At 44.0% G+C, this 16,054-nt stretch overlaps 1 long non-coding RNA gene across 2 annotated transcripts; it reads left to right on the top strand.

The window, feature by feature from the left end:
- The first annotated feature begins 10,083 nt into the window (after positions 1-10,083).
- LOC122446056 lies at positions 10,084-12,422 on the top strand. 2 transcript variants are annotated; one of them, XR_006270762.1, is made up of 3 exons: positions 10,084-10,211; positions 11,382-11,589; positions 12,296-12,422. It is a non-coding gene; the product is annotated as an uncharacterized LOC122446056 (long non-coding RNA). The 2 variants fall into 2 exon arrangements; XR_006270763.1 differs by lacking the exon at positions 10,084-10,211 and adding an exon at positions 10,427-10,563.
- The last annotated feature ends 3,632 nt before the right edge of the window (positions 12,423-16,054 follow it).

The raw sequence follows: 16,054 nt of genomic DNA, 5'->3' as shown, positions 1-16,054 counted from the left end.
TTCCACTGCAAGGAACATGGATCCCACATGCCATGCTGCATGGCTGAAAAATAGGGGCATGGGTGGGGGAAGGCAAGCAACTGCTTTTGTTAATTGATTCAAAGGCCTAAGCTCACTGACACTTGTCCAAGAAGTGGAATTTACCACCTTAGTGAAGATTTTTGTGATGGTACCTGCACGGCTGCTTGCACAGGGACTTGGTTTTCTAAGAAGACCTTCTTGTCCCACTTTAGCAATTCCTATTTTGAAACATGGTGAAATCTATCATTTGAAAACGTCAGGCTCTACCTAAATTCACAATGTCTTTCTGGAGTACAGGCCCAGATGAAACAAAACAAAGCCTCTATAATTTCCCAGCCACAGTTCCCAAAGCCTGATGCAGTGCTTTTTGAGAGCGACCCCAGGGAAATGGAGGAGGCAGAATGATTGTCCCCAATGGGGACCCTGCCACCACCTCCCCCCAGGACAGGCCCATTGCTTCCCATGCTGGATTAATGAATAATGGTAAGGGGTACTTAACATGTTAATGGGGTTATTAATTATTACTTAAACTCTGAGGGATTCTAGGGAAAACAAATAGTGAAGCCCTGAAACCTGGAGTGAATGCCTTCAAAACCACCATAGTCATGATGAAAATAACATAAGTAAAAACGAAGGCTGCCTAAAATCCTTGGTTGTCAGTTGCTTATGTGAGGCTGTCCCTCTGTGTGAGTAAATTTAGGAGCAGAGGTGAGGACAATCCGGCCATGCATCTGGCAGAAAAAGCTCTTTCACTTGTACTATCTGCTTTGATCCCTGCCAGTCTCAGTGCAAAGGGGACTGAAAGTGTTTGTAAGAACAACCATTTCCTCAAGAAGCCCAGTGGAAGTCACAGAGAATGTTTGAGTTGGCTCTTGCATTTTGATATTTTTAATTGTAATAGAGCCACCAAGGGTCGAGTAAAGGTGGTTATAGCCATGACTGGATGTTAGCAGATGTACTAACTAGCTCCCTTCTCCCGATGCTGAGGATTGCACACTTTATTCCTCATAATGTCCTTTCCCAATCAATTTGGTGGCCCTAAATTCCTCCTCTATATCAGTTCTAGAATGGTCCCAATTACTTCAAAATCTAGGGTTGCCAGGGCTTCCCTGGTGGCTCAGTGGTAACGAATCCACTTGCCAATGCAGGATACGTGGGTTCGATCCCTGGTCCAAGAGGATCCTACATGCTGCTGAGCAAATAAGCCTGTGTACCACAACTATTGAGTCTGTGGTCTAGAGCCTGGGAACTGCAACTACTAAGCTCACATGCCACAACTACTGAAGCCTGCATGTCCTAGAGCCTGTGCTCCACAACAAGAGAAATCACAACATGAGAAGCTGGCACGCTGCAAAAAAGAGGAGCCCCCGCTCCCACAACTGGAGAAAAGTCAGTGCAGCAACAAAGACTCAGCATAGCCGAGGTCATGTACACACTGCTATAGTTGAAATGGATACCAACAAAAACCTACTGTATAGTACATGGGACTCTGCTCAATGTTCTATGCCAGCCTGGATGGGAGGGGGTTTGGGGGAGATACATGTATATCAAGGACTGAGTCCCTACTACACTGCTGACCTGAAACCACAACATTGTTAACTGGCTATACCCCAATACAAAATGTCTTTGGTGTTTTAAATTAAAAAAAAAAAAAAAAAACCAGCACAGTCAAAAATAAATAAATAAAATTATATGTATATATATATACACAAAAAGAATCTAGAGTTGCCAAATGATCTGTTGACTGTCTCTAACTTTTCTCTCTCATCTCAGAACAGGAAGAAGATCATCTGTATGAGAGAGAACACACATTTCTATATTTATTTTATCATTTGCTAAGCTCCAATGAAATGGAAAATAGTTTCCCAGGTTGAGAGCAAGACTTAGGAAGGACAATCAGTTCAGAATCTGAGCAGGGAGGCCCAGATGAAGCGTAAGCCTGGTCCTTACCTCTGGAGTTTAATTGCGGTTGGAGACAGAAGATGTGTGAAGGGGAAAAATATAAGAGGAAAGTTAAGTAGTGAAGAGAGATGCCTAGATTTGTCCTGCCTGCAGAAAGGTTACAATCCAAGCTTGAGGAAGATGGCCCAAGCCTGTGCTCTTATTGCCAGGATGTGAGAGACACGGCTGCTTGGAAAGCAGAGGCCTGAACAGAGCAGGGCCAGGAGGGCAGGAGAGGGAACTTTGGCTGAGGATGGATTTATGACCCCTAGCATTTATTCCCATCTAAGTTTCTACCTTCTGAGACTCTTCCACCTTTCAGTGGTTTGGGGTTGCCATTAATACTACTACCAATGGCTGGTATGTTCTGAGCCACTTACCCTGGCCAGGGTATACTAGCTGCTTCAAATGCATAATCTTACAGAATATTCATGATAACTGAATAAAGGGAGACGATTATCCTCATTTTACAAATGAGAGGCCAAGGCTCCAAAAGTTTCAGGAGCTTTCTAGGGTCACCAAGTTGTATGTGGCTGGGCCAGGTCTGAGTTCACGCTCCAGGGATCAAGTCTGCCCCCTCCTAGGTGCCAACGGGTGGTGTGCAGAAGTTGCCCCTACCCTTCCCCATGACTCAGCATCTCTTCCCGCTGTAGAAATAGTGGGAGAAGTTCTCAGAGGTGCCAGCAGGACCCGGCGGGGACCACTTAGAAGGGCAACCCACTTGATCTCTAAGCCTGACGCAGGGCTACTCTTGGGTGCTGCTGTCAGGACCTCTGGGACCTCTTCCCTTCTGGAAGAGGCATATAACATTGAGCATAACATTCTGGAAGTTAGACATTCGCTTAAGGGCTGGGCAGGTGATCTTTACTGATTTTCCCCAAACATGCAACCAGGAGACTGAGGAAGTGCTTCGAAGTCTGGATTCTGCTTCCAGGGTTCCCGGCCCCAGTGACCTGTCCCAGCTAGCGTTCTCGCCCCTGAGAACAAAGCTGTGTCCTTGGGGAGGAGGGGCTCTGGTTAGGTCCAGCTGAACAGTGGGAACTAAGAAATCACTGACTTCTGGGATTGGGGAAGTTCAGAAATCTGCTTCCATGTAAGCAATAGACCCGGCAGGATGCATTTCCAGTGCCCTATCTGAGAATAGACACAGTGGTCTCCAAGGACTGCATGGCCCTGATCTGTCTTCCTGCACCCATAGAAGGGACTCAAGATGGAAGCTGGAAGAAGGAAGGAGACCGGACCACAAGATGGGAAGTCTTCATCTCTGTTTCTTTCTGCCTTCGGAATGAGTCTCTGGTGGATGCTGGCTCTTTGCAGGCACCTGCAAAGCTCAAGCTCAAGAGACACAAATGGACAGAAATTCCTCCCCAAATTTGATGCTTTAGTGTATGTGAGTTTGCTTCTATTTTTTCTTCCCAGATTTTTTTATTTTTTAGTATCCACTAACTACAACCCATTCCACACTGAAAGTGTGGGGTTGCACCAGAAGATGGGAAAGAGATTAAGAAGATTAGGGGCGGGAAGAGGATTTCTGTCCTGAGGTTTAGGGACCAGGACAGGAAACTGAGCACAGAAGGGTCCACCTCTGAGCTGCCCCTTAGCTTCTGAAGGGAGGAAGCAGAACCAGTGTGGCTTTGGGGTGAAGAGATCACAGGGAAAGCTTGAGCAGGACAGCTAACCCTCCCCCCCAACCCCATCACCCTTCCCACTCCCTCCTTCAACTTCCCCTCCATGCACTGGCTGAAGGGGGCTAGAGGAGGGGCTGAGATGTACCCTCCTCTCTGCTCATCAACCTGGTTTAGGGTCAGGCCAAGCTAACCAAACTCTAGGACCATGGGGTCCAAATGAGTCTAGTCCAAAGTTCAGAGTACTGGGGTAGGGGACACACAGGTGAAAGAAACGAAGGAAGGAGAGGCAACGGTGGGAGGGAGGAGAGGGGAGTGGGGAGCTGTCTATGATGCCGTTATCTAGAGCAAGGCAAAATCAAAACATAAACATGCTGGAACTAAGGAACAGAAGAAATGGGAAAATTTTAGTAAATAAAGCACAATAAATGGAAAAGAGATAAATGGACTATAAAATAACTATTTCTTGAAATAATTTAAAGTATATAGAACATCAGTAGCTTTTAATTTCCTGATGTGTGTGTGTGTGTCTTAATTTGAATGAAGGTTAAAAAGAATCACATTCCTTCTGTGCCTGGAGCTCCCACTGCCCTGGCCCTGAAGCTGGAAGCCCTTTAGAGACCCGGTTCCTGACTGGACAGAGCTGCATGCCAGTGAGGAGACAGGGGCGGGTGTGGACCAAGAACTAGAGGCTCCATTCCCGGCTTATAGAGACTCAGGAGGCCTTTCTCTGAAGCTGTTGCTGTGTTTTCAAGCAGTTTTCTGCCGTCTAATTGTGGGAGGTGCTCTTCTCCTCAGGGCATCCAGGGTTGAGGGGATATCTCATCAGGGCAGACAACTGGAGCTCCAATCACAGAGCTGAGCAGACCAGGTGACCTGCTTTGTGTGGATGGTGGGGCATAGCACTTCAAGAATGAGGAGCCCTCATTTCAGCAGATGCTGAGCCCTCCCACTAGATGGACATCTATAATAAATGTATATGGAAAACCTATATAAAGCCTTTCTCTTCCTGTGTGTTTCTCTACTTTCACACAGAAAACTCCACTTATGACCCTTTTGGTCACCAAATGTGTAGCGTTTTCCCCCACACCAAGCAATTCTCTGTGACAGCAGCTGGATGTCCTATAATTTAACTCAATTCTTATATCATCAACCTGGGTATACTCTTGGATCCCACAAGTTCAGAGATCAGTCCCATAAGATTGCCCCTATTTCAGATGTCTATTGTGAGTACGAGATTCCCAGGCTATGCACAACTTCTGTCCAACCTACCTACAAATTAGAAGTTTCCCTTAGACCCTCACGCATCATTATGAACAAAGCTTATGGAGGTGATGGAATTCCAGTGGAGTTATTTCAAATCTTAAAAGATGATGATATGAAAGTGCTGCTCTCAATATGCCAGCAAATTTGGAAAACCCAGCAGTGGCCACAGGACTGAAAAAGGTCAGTTTTCCATCTAATCCCAAAGAAAGGCAATGCCAAAGAATGTTCAAACTATCACACAATTGCACTCATCTCATATGATAGCAAAGTAATCCTCAAAATTCTCCAAGCCAGGCTTCAACAGTACATGAACTGTGAACTTCCAGATGTTCAAGCCGGATTTAGAAAAGGCATAGGAGCCAGAGATCAAATTGCCATCATCCACTGGATCAGCGAAAAAGCAAGAGAGTTCCGGAAAATCATGTACTTCTGCTTTGTTGACTACACCAAAACGTCTGACTATGTGAATCACAACAAGCTGTGGAAAATTCTTAAAGAGATGGGAATACCAGACCACCTGTCCTGTCTCCTGAGAAATCTGTATGCAGGTCAAGAAGCAACAGTTAGAACTGGACATGGAACAATAGACTGGTTACAAATTGGGGAAGGAGTACATCAAGGCTGTATATTGTCACCCTGCTTAATTTATATGTAAAGTACATCATGAGAAATGCCAGGCTGCATGAAGCACAAGCTGCAATCAAGATTGCCAGAAGAAATATCAATAATGTCAGATACGCAGATGACATCACCCTTATGGCAGAAATCGAAGAACCAAAGAGCTTCTTGATGAGAGTGAAAGAGGAGAGTGAAAAAGCTGGCTTAAAACTCCACATTCAGAAAATGAAGATCATGGCATCTGGTCCCATCACTTCATGGCAAATAGATGGGGAAACAATGGAAACAGTGAGAGACTTTATTTTTGGGGGCTCCAAAATCACTGCAGATGGTGACTGCAGCCATGAAATGAAAAGATGCTTTCTCCTGGGAAGAAAAGCTATGACCAACCTAGACAGCATATTAAAAAGCAGAGACATTACTTTGCCAACAAAGGTCCATCTAATCAAGGCTATGGTTTTTCCAGTAGTCATGTATGGATGTGAGAGCTGGACTATAAAGAATGCTGAGCACCGAAGAACTGATACTTTTGAACTATAGTGTTGGAGAAGACTCTTGAGAGTCTCTTGGACTGCAAGGAGATCCAACTAGTCCATCCTAAAGAAAATCAGTCCTGAATATTCATTGGAAGGACTGATGCTGAAGTTGAAATGCCAATACTTTGGCCACCTGATGTGAAGAGCTGACTCATTGGAAAAGACCCTGATGCTGGGAAAGATTGGAGGTGGGAGGAGAAGGGGACTACAGAAGATGAAATTGTTGGATGGCATCACCGATGCAATGGACATGAGTTTGAGTAGGTTCCAGGAGTTGGTGATGAACAGGGAAGCCTGGCATGCTGCAGCCCATGGGATTGCAAAGAGTAGGACACGACTGAGTAACTGAACTAAACTGAACTGAACTGATGATATTTGTGGATTGAAAGGCTAGACAGAATTGTTGATTCTTTCTGAAAATGTTTGTATAGAATTAATAAAATTGTAATCAATGTCCCAGCAGCATTTGTTGTAGAGACAGACAGGCTCCGGGAGCTGGTGATGGACAGGGAAGCCTGGCATGCTGCAGTCCATGGGGTCACAAAGAGTCGGACATGACTGAGGAACTGAACTGAACTGAATTGAGCTCCTCCTCTGGCTTGATTAATTTGCTGCTGCTACTGCTGCTGCTTAGTCACTTTAGTCATGTCCGACTTTGTGCAGCCCTACGGACTGCAGTCTCCCAGGTTCCTCTGTCCGTGGGATTCTCTAGGCAAGAGTACTAGAGTGGGTTGTCATGCCTTTCTTCACAGGATCTCCCCGAACCAGGGATCGAACCTGGGTCTCCTGCATTGCAGGTAGAATCTTTACCGCTGAGTAACCAGGGAAGCCCAATTAATTTGCTGGAGAGTCTCAAAGAAATCAAGGGAACATTAACTTACTTCTGCCAGTTTATTAAGGGACATGACGAAGGATACAGATGAATAACCAGATGAAGTGATGAATAGAGTGAGGTCTGGTCCTAAGTGCAGGAGCTTCGGTCCCAAAGCCTTTGACTGTGTGGATCACAACAAACTGTGGGAAATTCTTAAAGAGGTGGGAATACCAGACTACCCTACCTGCCTCCTGAGAAATCTGTATGCACATAAAGAAGCAGCAGTTAGAACTGGACATGGAAAAACAGACTGGTTCCAAACTGGGAAAGGAGTACTTTCAAAGCTGTATATTGTCATCCTGCTTGTTTAACTTATATGCAGAGTACGTGATGTGAAATGCTGGGCTGGACAAAGCAATCAAGATTGCCTAGAGAAATGTCAATAACCTCAGATATGCAGATGACCTCTTATGGCAGATAGCAAAGAGGAACTAAAGAGCCTCTTGATGAAAGTGAAAGAGAAGGGTGAAAAAGCTGGCTTAAAATTCCACATTCAAAAAACGAAGATCATGCCATCTGGTCCCAACACTTCATGGCAAATAGATAAGGAAACAATGCAAACAGTGAGAGACTTTATTTTTTGAGATCCAAAATCACTGCAGATGGTGACTGTAGCCACAAAATTAAAAGATGCTTCTCTTTGGAAGAAAAGGTGTGACAAACCTGGACAGTGTATTAAAAAGCAGAGACATCACTTTGCCAATAAAGGTCCATCTAGTCAAAGCTATGGTCTCTCCAGTAGTTGTTTATGGATGTGAAAGTCAGACCATAAAGAAGGCTGAGTGCCAAGAATTGATGCTTTTGAACTGTCGTGCTGGATAATACTCTTGAGAGTCCCTTGAACCGAAAGGAGATCAAACCAGTCCATCCGAAAGGAAATTAACCCTGAATATTCATGGAAGGACTGATGCTGAAGCTGAAGCTCCAATACTTTGGCCACCTGATTGGAAGAACTGACTCATTTGAAAAGACCCTGATGCTGGAAAAGATAGAAGGCTGGAGGTGAAGGAGATGACAGAGGATGAGATGATTGGCTGGCATCACTGACTCAATGGACATGAGATTGAGCAAACTCTGAGAGATGGTGAAGGATAGGGAATCCTGGTGTGCTGCAGTGCATGGGGTCGCAGAGTCAGACATGACTGAGCAACCCAACAATGAACAGCCCTCTCTCTGGGGGATGGAGAGTGGGGATGCACTGGCTGAAAAATCCAAGCTTCTAATCATGGCTTCATGTTTCTGGTGACCAACTCCCATCCAGGAGCCAGCCAGATGCCCACCTAGAGTCACCACATCAGAATTAAAGATGCTTCTAGTGCTTTATCACTTAGAAAATTATAAGAATTTTAGAAGCTTGTGGCCAGGAACTAGGGGGGCAGAGGCCAATATATATATTAATATAGATATTTTTTCTATTATCTCACAGATGGTGCATTTTGTTTATCTGCTCAGCTGGCAATGAGCACGTGGGTCATTTCCACCTTTTGATTCATGAGAATGATGCTGCTATGAATACTCATGTGTAAGTATCTATTTGAGCCCCTGATTTCCATTCTTTTGCGTATATATATATATACATATATATATATAATATATATATTTGGGGATGAAATTGCTGGGTCTTAGGATAATTCTATGCTAAAGCTTTTGAGAAACCACTAAAAAACTGTTTTCCACATTGTTTGGGCCATTTTACATTCCCATCAGCAGTAAACAAATGTTCTAATTTGTCCACCTCCTCATCAACAATTGCTATCTTCTTTTTATTTTTTATTTTATCGTAACGACTCTAACGGATGTGAAGTGGTATCTCACTGTGGTTTGACCTGTATTTCCCTGATGACTAATGATGAGAAGCATTTTTCTGTTCTTGTTGCCCATTTGCTTTTCTTCTTTAGGGAAACCTCTATCCTAGTCCTTTGTGTGGTAGACACAGCTTTGCCTTATCCTGAAGGTTTCCTTGTGTTCTTTGCTAACAGAACCTCAATTCTGTTTAGGTGTCCCTCTAGAGAAGAGATCCTGTCCTCAGCTCAGGGCAAGTCCTAAACACTGCAGCAATCCATTCCCCTTGCTGATTGTTTTAGCATGGGTGAAGCAGATGTGAGAAGAGGCTTGCTGGGGGGATGGGAGGAGTTGCTCTGAGAAAGATTTTTCACACTTAAGAAGTGCACAAGGAAAAGACAGCCCTTTACTTTCTGTTTGGGTGCAGTGCCTGGATCTATGTAGCCTTTTTGCACATTGGGGCAGTTGTCCATGGGGACAAAGCCAACCTGTAGAAGGTGGCAGAGCAGAAAGAAGAAGGTCTCTGATCCTCAAAGCTGTTGTTGAGTTGCCAGATTAGCCAAACTCAGACCGGCCACACCTTAGGTCATCTTGTCATAAGACATCATACATCCCTAACTGAGGAGGACATTGGAATCAGATTTTTCTATTTCTTGCAACCAAAGCCATTCTAATTAGAATTTTAAACATTTCTGCTCTGAAATGCATGCAGTTATACATATAAATATTACTTAAGTCACCTAATACTTCTGGTGGTAAGTGTCCATTTCATCTTTGTTAAATACTCTCATAGCTCACAATCTTCTTCGGAAGATAAGCAGAAGTGATGTAAAACCTTGTTTCAAAGGAAATACACACACAGTAAGGGGTTCTTAGAGAGGAATGAGATTAGGGACTGGAGCAGGGATCCAGGTAGAGGTGGAGGCCACTGATGGGCTAGACCCTGAGGGCACATAGGATGGGGGTCAGAGGAAGGGAAAGGAGGGCTTTCTCCCTCCTCCTTTTAGTGACTTCTTCTCCCACAAGAAGAAATAATGCACATCTGTCAAGGGCAGAGCCGAGCAATTTCTGACAGCAACTGAAAGCAATTCTTCTCTCAAAGCAAAAATCAGTTTTGAAAACCTCACCCTCCCCACATTCCTTGAAGTACAAACCATTTTCAAACTATTCTAGCACATTTTTTGCAAGCTGTTTTCATCATTTGGAACTTGCTATCTCACCTAAAAAGAATGTGGCTTTATTCCGTTCAGAGGTTTCAAATGTGATAGGAGGAGGTGTGAGCTGAACTCTGAGAGACGAAAAAACATCTGCCCAGGGGCCGCTCAACGAACTTCCTGAGTGGGACTTTTCAGAGTCTGACATGTTGTGCAAAAGAAAAATGACATGGAAACCCCAAAACTGCCTTTCTGAAGGGTCAGTCTGACTGGGTATGGTGGAGGGGCTGGAGAGAGAGGAGAGGCTGAGTCCCCAGTTCAAAGTGGCCTGTGTCCCCTCTGCTGTTTTGTACGTTGAATGACGGCCAGAAAGACGCCTCCAGTTATCTGCTGTGTAAGTAAATATCATTCCCAGGAAGGGCGGGCCAGGATGAGCCTCTTGATCCCCGAGGAAAGGCCATGGGCCTCTAAGAAAAAGCGCAGAGGAGGGGTTCAACCGCCAGGCCTGGGTCTGTGCCAGGACTGGGAGGGATCAGCAAACCTCCTGCTTCCTCAGCATTGAAACAGAACAACTCTGGTGGCCTGCTAGTGCTGTGAGCAGGAAGTTAGGCAGTTTCTGCAGGTCTGTTGCTGGCGACCTGGCAGTTCTGAGTGGTGGGAGGAGCACTGTTGGCCTTGGTGTTACCTTCACAGACGGTGTCACTTCCAGGCATATACTTGTATTTTTAATGAGTTCATCCACAAATGTGAGTATGTGTGTATGTGTGGTCGGGAGGGGAGTATATTAAAACACGAATTTCTTAAATGTAAGCATTTCATGCACTACAGATTTTATTTGGGGTGATATAGAGACCCCAAGGGGCTTCCCTGGTGACTCAGATGGTAACTGCCTGCAATGTATGAGACCTGGGTTTGATCCCGGGGTTGAGAACATCCCCTGGAGAAGGAAATGGTTACCCACTCCAGCATTCTTGCCTGGAGAATTCCATGGACAGAGGAGCCTGGTAAGCTATAGTCAATGGGGTGGAAAAGAGTCAGACAGGACTGAGTGACTAACACTTTCACTTTTTCACAGAGACCCCAAACGTCACCTTTTCCTTTTTAAAAGTAAACTTTTGTTGACACAGAACAAACACACCAAAAAATGCGCCAGTCACATGTGTACAGCCCAGTCAGCACATCTGCTCAAGTGGAGCCCACCCTTGTCATTCCACTGAGATGAAGGCAGAATACCATGACTGGGACCCCAGTCCGCATGCAGCCCCTGCTTTCCAAAAGTCACCACTCCCTCACTTCTAATAACTTGAATTACTTTGGTCTGTTTTTAACCTTTATGTAAAAAATTAAACAATATGTGTCCTTCTGTTTCTAGCTTTATTTGTTCAACATTATGGTTATGATTCATATATGTTATTGCACATAGCATATTTTCATCATTGTAGAGGACTCTGTTGTATGAATATACTACAATTTGTCAGTTCTACTGAGAAGAGTTTCGGTTGTTTCTGGTTTTAATTTTTATAAATTATGCTGAGAAGATATACTTTTGGTTTATGTGTTTCAGGGACAGGCAGAAAAATCTAGGAGTAGGGTTGCTGGCTCATGGGGTAACATGGTTGGGTCTGACAAACAGCTGCCCAGATGGCTGATCCTGCGGCGTCACACCTTCCTGAATTTGGGATACTGTCAATCTTCCAGTGTGGACTCTTCCTGTGTTTGTGCGGTGGGATTTCATTATGGCTTCCATTTGAATGTCCCCGCTGGTTAATAAGGTTTAGTACCCTTTCATATGTTTATTACCGTATTTGCATGATCTCATTCGGGAAGCACTTACTCAGATCTTTTGCCAATTTTTCTACTGGTGAGTGTCCTTTTTACACTGATCCACAGGAGTTCTCTATATAGTCTTGATATGAGCTTTCTTTTTACATGTTGCAGACATCTTTTAATAGTGTGTTCTGATGAACAGAAGTCATGAATGCTAATATAGTCCAATTTATTAATCTTTTCCTTTGTGATTCTTCACCACAGAGTCCTGTAGACTTTCTCCAATGTTATATTCTACACACCTTATTATTTTATCTTTCACATTTTGATCTTCAGTCCACCTGCTTTCTATGAAAGCAGGTTATTATTTTTTGATATTCAAATGGATATCCCACTGACCCAGCATTACTTAATTAAACAAAAAAATCTTTCCCCCTTGTTTTATGTGCCACGTCTGTCATTTGCACATGTCCTTGCAGTGTGGGACTGGATTCTGCTCTGTTTCATTGGTCAAACCACATGTTCTGGCTACAGTACTGCACTGTCTACTGTCACCTTATGATAATATAATAGGAAAGAAACTTTGTATTCTGCTACAGATTCAAGAAGATGTTGCCTATAAGCTTGAATTATACATAACAGCCCATCTCTGTGAACCCTGCCTCCCAGGTAATGAGCGTTAAACTAAAATAACATTTGTTTATCTCACAGGAAACATTCTGACCAGGCCAACCAGTGAATGGCTGCAGGAAAGAAGAAATTAACACATTCTGGTCATAACCAAGACTTCCTCCCTCCCTTTTAGTATAAAAGAAGCCTGAACTCTAACTTGGGAAAGATGGTTCTTTGGGACACAAGTCCATCATCTTCTCAGTCTGCTGACTTTCTGAATAAAGTTGCTATACTTGCCCCAACACTCCTCTCTTGATTTATTGGCCTGTCAGTTTGTAGGAAATTGGATCAGTAACAATGAGTCTTGATATTGGTTGTGTTTGCTCTTCAACTTTTTCCAGTTTGTTTTAGCAATCTCTAGCCCTTAACATTCTTCCCAGGTGGCTCAGTGGTAAAGAATCTGCCTGCCAATGCAGGAGAAGCAGGAGGCCTGGGTTCAGTCCCCAAGTTGGGAAGATTCACTGGAGGACGAAATGGCAACTCACTCCAGTATTCTTGCCTGGACAAGATAGAGGAGCCTGGTGGGCTACAGTCCATGGGGTCACAAGAGTTGGACATGATTGAGTGACTGAGGATGCATGAACCCTTAGCATTTCACTATAAAATAATATAATATTGGTCTGTCTGTTTTTACAACAAATGCTGCTGGGGCACTGATTACAATTTTATTAATTCTATACAAAATTTTTTCAGAAAGAATTAAAAATTCTATCTAGCCTTCAATCCATGAATATCATCAGTTCAGTTTAGTTCACTTCAGTTGCTCAGTCATGTCCCACTCTTTGCAACCCCATGGACTGCAGCACACCAGGCCTCCCTCCATCACCAGCTCCTGGAGCCTACTCAAACTCATGTCCATTGCGTCGGTGATGCCATCCAACCATCTCATCTTCTTTTGTCCCCTTCTCCTCCAGCCGTCAATCTTTCCCAGCATCAGGGTCTTTTCCAATGAGTCAGCTCTTCGAATCAGGTGGCCAAAGTATTGGAGTTTCAGCTTCAGCATCAGTCCTTCCAATGAACACCCAGGACTGATCTCCTTTAGGATGGACTGGTTGGATCTCCTTGCAGTCCAAGGGACTCTCAAGAGTCTTCTCCAACACCACAGTTCAAAAGCATCAATTCTTCGGCTCTCAACTGTCTTTATAGTCCAACTCTCACACCCATCCATGACTACTGGAAAAACCATAGTTTTGACTAGACGGACCTTTGTTCACAAAGTAATGTCTCTGCTTTTTAATGTGTTGTCTAGGTTGGTCACAGCTTTTCTTCCAAAGAGCAAGTGTCTTTTCATTTCATGGCTGCAGTCACCATCTGCAGTGATTTTGGAGCCCCCCAAAATAAAATCTCTCACTGTTCCCATTGTTTCCCCATCTATTTGCCATGAAGTGATGGGACCAGATGCCATGATCTTAGTTTTCTGAATGTTGAGCTTTAAGCCAACCTTTTCACTCTCCTCTTTCACTTTCATTAAGAAGCTCTTTAGTTCTTCACTTTCTACTATAAGGGTGATGTCATCTGCATATCTGAGGTTATTGATATTTCTTCTGGCAATCTTGATTCCAGCTTGTGCTTCATCCAGCCCAACATTTCTCATGATGTACTCTGCATATAATTTAAATAAGCAGGGTGACAATATACAGCCAACATACACTATATAGCTTTTTTAATGTATATGCAGAGTACGAATATCAAATATTTGTTTAATTTTTCAGTTTCTCTTGGGATGTTTTACAGTTTTACATGTAGAAGTTTTCTGTCCTTTGTTAGATTTATTTGTAGCTATTTGAACTAATTTTTACTTCATTTAATAATTGTTTGATGATATTATGTAGAAATATCATTGATTTTTATATATTAACCTTGTACCCAGAGACTCTGGTGAATTTACTAATTGATGCTACTAGTTTATGTATAGATCCTTTTGGATTTTCTACATATAATAAATATCATGTAATTTGGGAATAATAGCTTTATTCCACCCTAATCTGTATATATTTTATTTCCCTATATTTTCTGTATGCTTTATTTCACTGACTGAGATCTCCAGGATCATGTTTAATAGAAATTTAGATGGTGAGCAGACATCTCATTCTCAACCTCAGAGTGGAAAACTTAACTTTATCATTTTGTATAATGCTTACTGTATTTTTAATCAGATAAAGAAGTTATGTTCCATTGCAAGTTTGTTGAGTTTGCTTTTAAAAATCATGAATAAAGATTGAATTTTATAAAATGCTTTTTCTTATACTATTGAGCCAATAATATGTTTTTTTCTTCATTAGCTGTTAATGTAATAAATTATCTTGATTGAGTTTCAAATGTAAACTAAAAAGCTAACCTTGAAACTTGATCTCGATACCCTATCTTTTATATATATTTTGCCGGGCTCAGTTTGCTAGAATTTTGTGTTGGAGTTTTCTAGTCTTTGTGAGAGAGAGTGCCCTGTAGTTAGAATGGCGATGAGCACTCAGATGCAGTGGGGACAGAGCTGGTGAAAAGCCAGCCATGGTGCTGACTTGGGGATTCGCTGTCCATTCAGCCCTGTTTGACTCCCTTGCTGGGACTTGGGCTCCATCTGAAATGGCAAGTTCTTGATGAGCACTCCTTGGCATCTTCTGCATTCATTTTGTCTCTCTCTCATGGGAGCACCCACAGTTCTGGTTGCTCAGCTGAGCAGCCTCTGTTTTGCTCTGGGACTGGCTGTGGCCATGTAGGAGCTACAGCCCCAGTGCTGGGGTCACCTCTCTCTGGCTGTCTCTTGGTGGCCTGGCCCATTCTTGCTGCCTTCTCACATTATCCTCCGCCTGCAAACACATTTTTATCTTTTTCTAGTTTGTCCAGTGCATCTAATTCTCTGCAGTAGAAAAAGTGGTCCAAGTAGTGGTGAGCCATGGCTCCCCTTTCTTTTGACTCCCAGACCATTCTCCCACCCAGCCTCAGCCCCTCACACCAAGAACAGCCATGCCTGGCTGCTGGGCTGCACTCCTCTGTTCATCCTTTGCTGTGCTGATACGGTGATCTCTGTAAAGCATGGCCTTGCACATGGCACCCTCCTAAACAAGAGCCTGAGTGACTTCTGAGGCCTTCAAAGAGATGGCTCCCCTCCACCCTGCGCTGCTGCTTCCTGCCTTCACCAGCTACCCTCCGTAGAGCCACCCTCCATCCTGTCCTGGGCTGAATCACGGTCCCCAGAACCCGTAGAGAACTTGCCCTTCTTCCTCTCCTGCCTAGAACCCTCCGCCTCCACCTCAGGTTGCCTTCATCCTGCTGCTCCTCTTCTGGACTGATCCAAGTCGTTGCCCTGGACCCATGCGGTTGTCTTGTCTCCCACACCCTAGGCGTGGCCCCTCAAGAGGGTGTCAGAGGCCTTCTGACTGCCTTTCAATGGCCAGAGAGTGGCTTTGTGTCATTTGTTGACTTCTCACATCATCTGGAACTTCTGAGACTTCTCCCGGCCAGCTGGATGACCCTCTAGAAGGCAGCCTTCCAATCCTTTTGTGGCTCAAAGCCTGGCCAGGGAGATATTTTCAGGTGATGGGGACCGTGCATCACACGTGTGGCTCCTGCTGGTCTGGTCCCCAGTCCCAGGGCTGTGCTACTCAGGCTTTCTCAGATGAAGTGAGGCTGTGTTACTGGTTTGGCCTGTGAAACATGGTAGAAGAGATGTGTACCTCTTCAAGGGAGAAAATTTAAAAGCCAGTGCACAGATTGCCTCTTTCTCAGTTCCTGCAAAGCAGAAGTCCTGCCAACCCACCTTGGTCTATTGAAAGAGTGAAAAATAGGCTTTCCATCTCCTAA

The sequence above is a fragment of the Cervus canadensis genome, chromosome 8 (assembly GCF_019320065.1).
Source record: "Cervus canadensis isolate Bull #8, Minnesota chromosome 8, ASM1932006v1, whole genome shotgun sequence".
Taxonomy (NCBI): domain Eukaryota; kingdom Metazoa; phylum Chordata; class Mammalia; order Artiodactyla; family Cervidae; genus Cervus; species Cervus canadensis.
The sequence above is the reverse complement of the archived record's forward strand: the minus strand, read 5'-3'. Positions and strand labels throughout refer to the sequence as shown.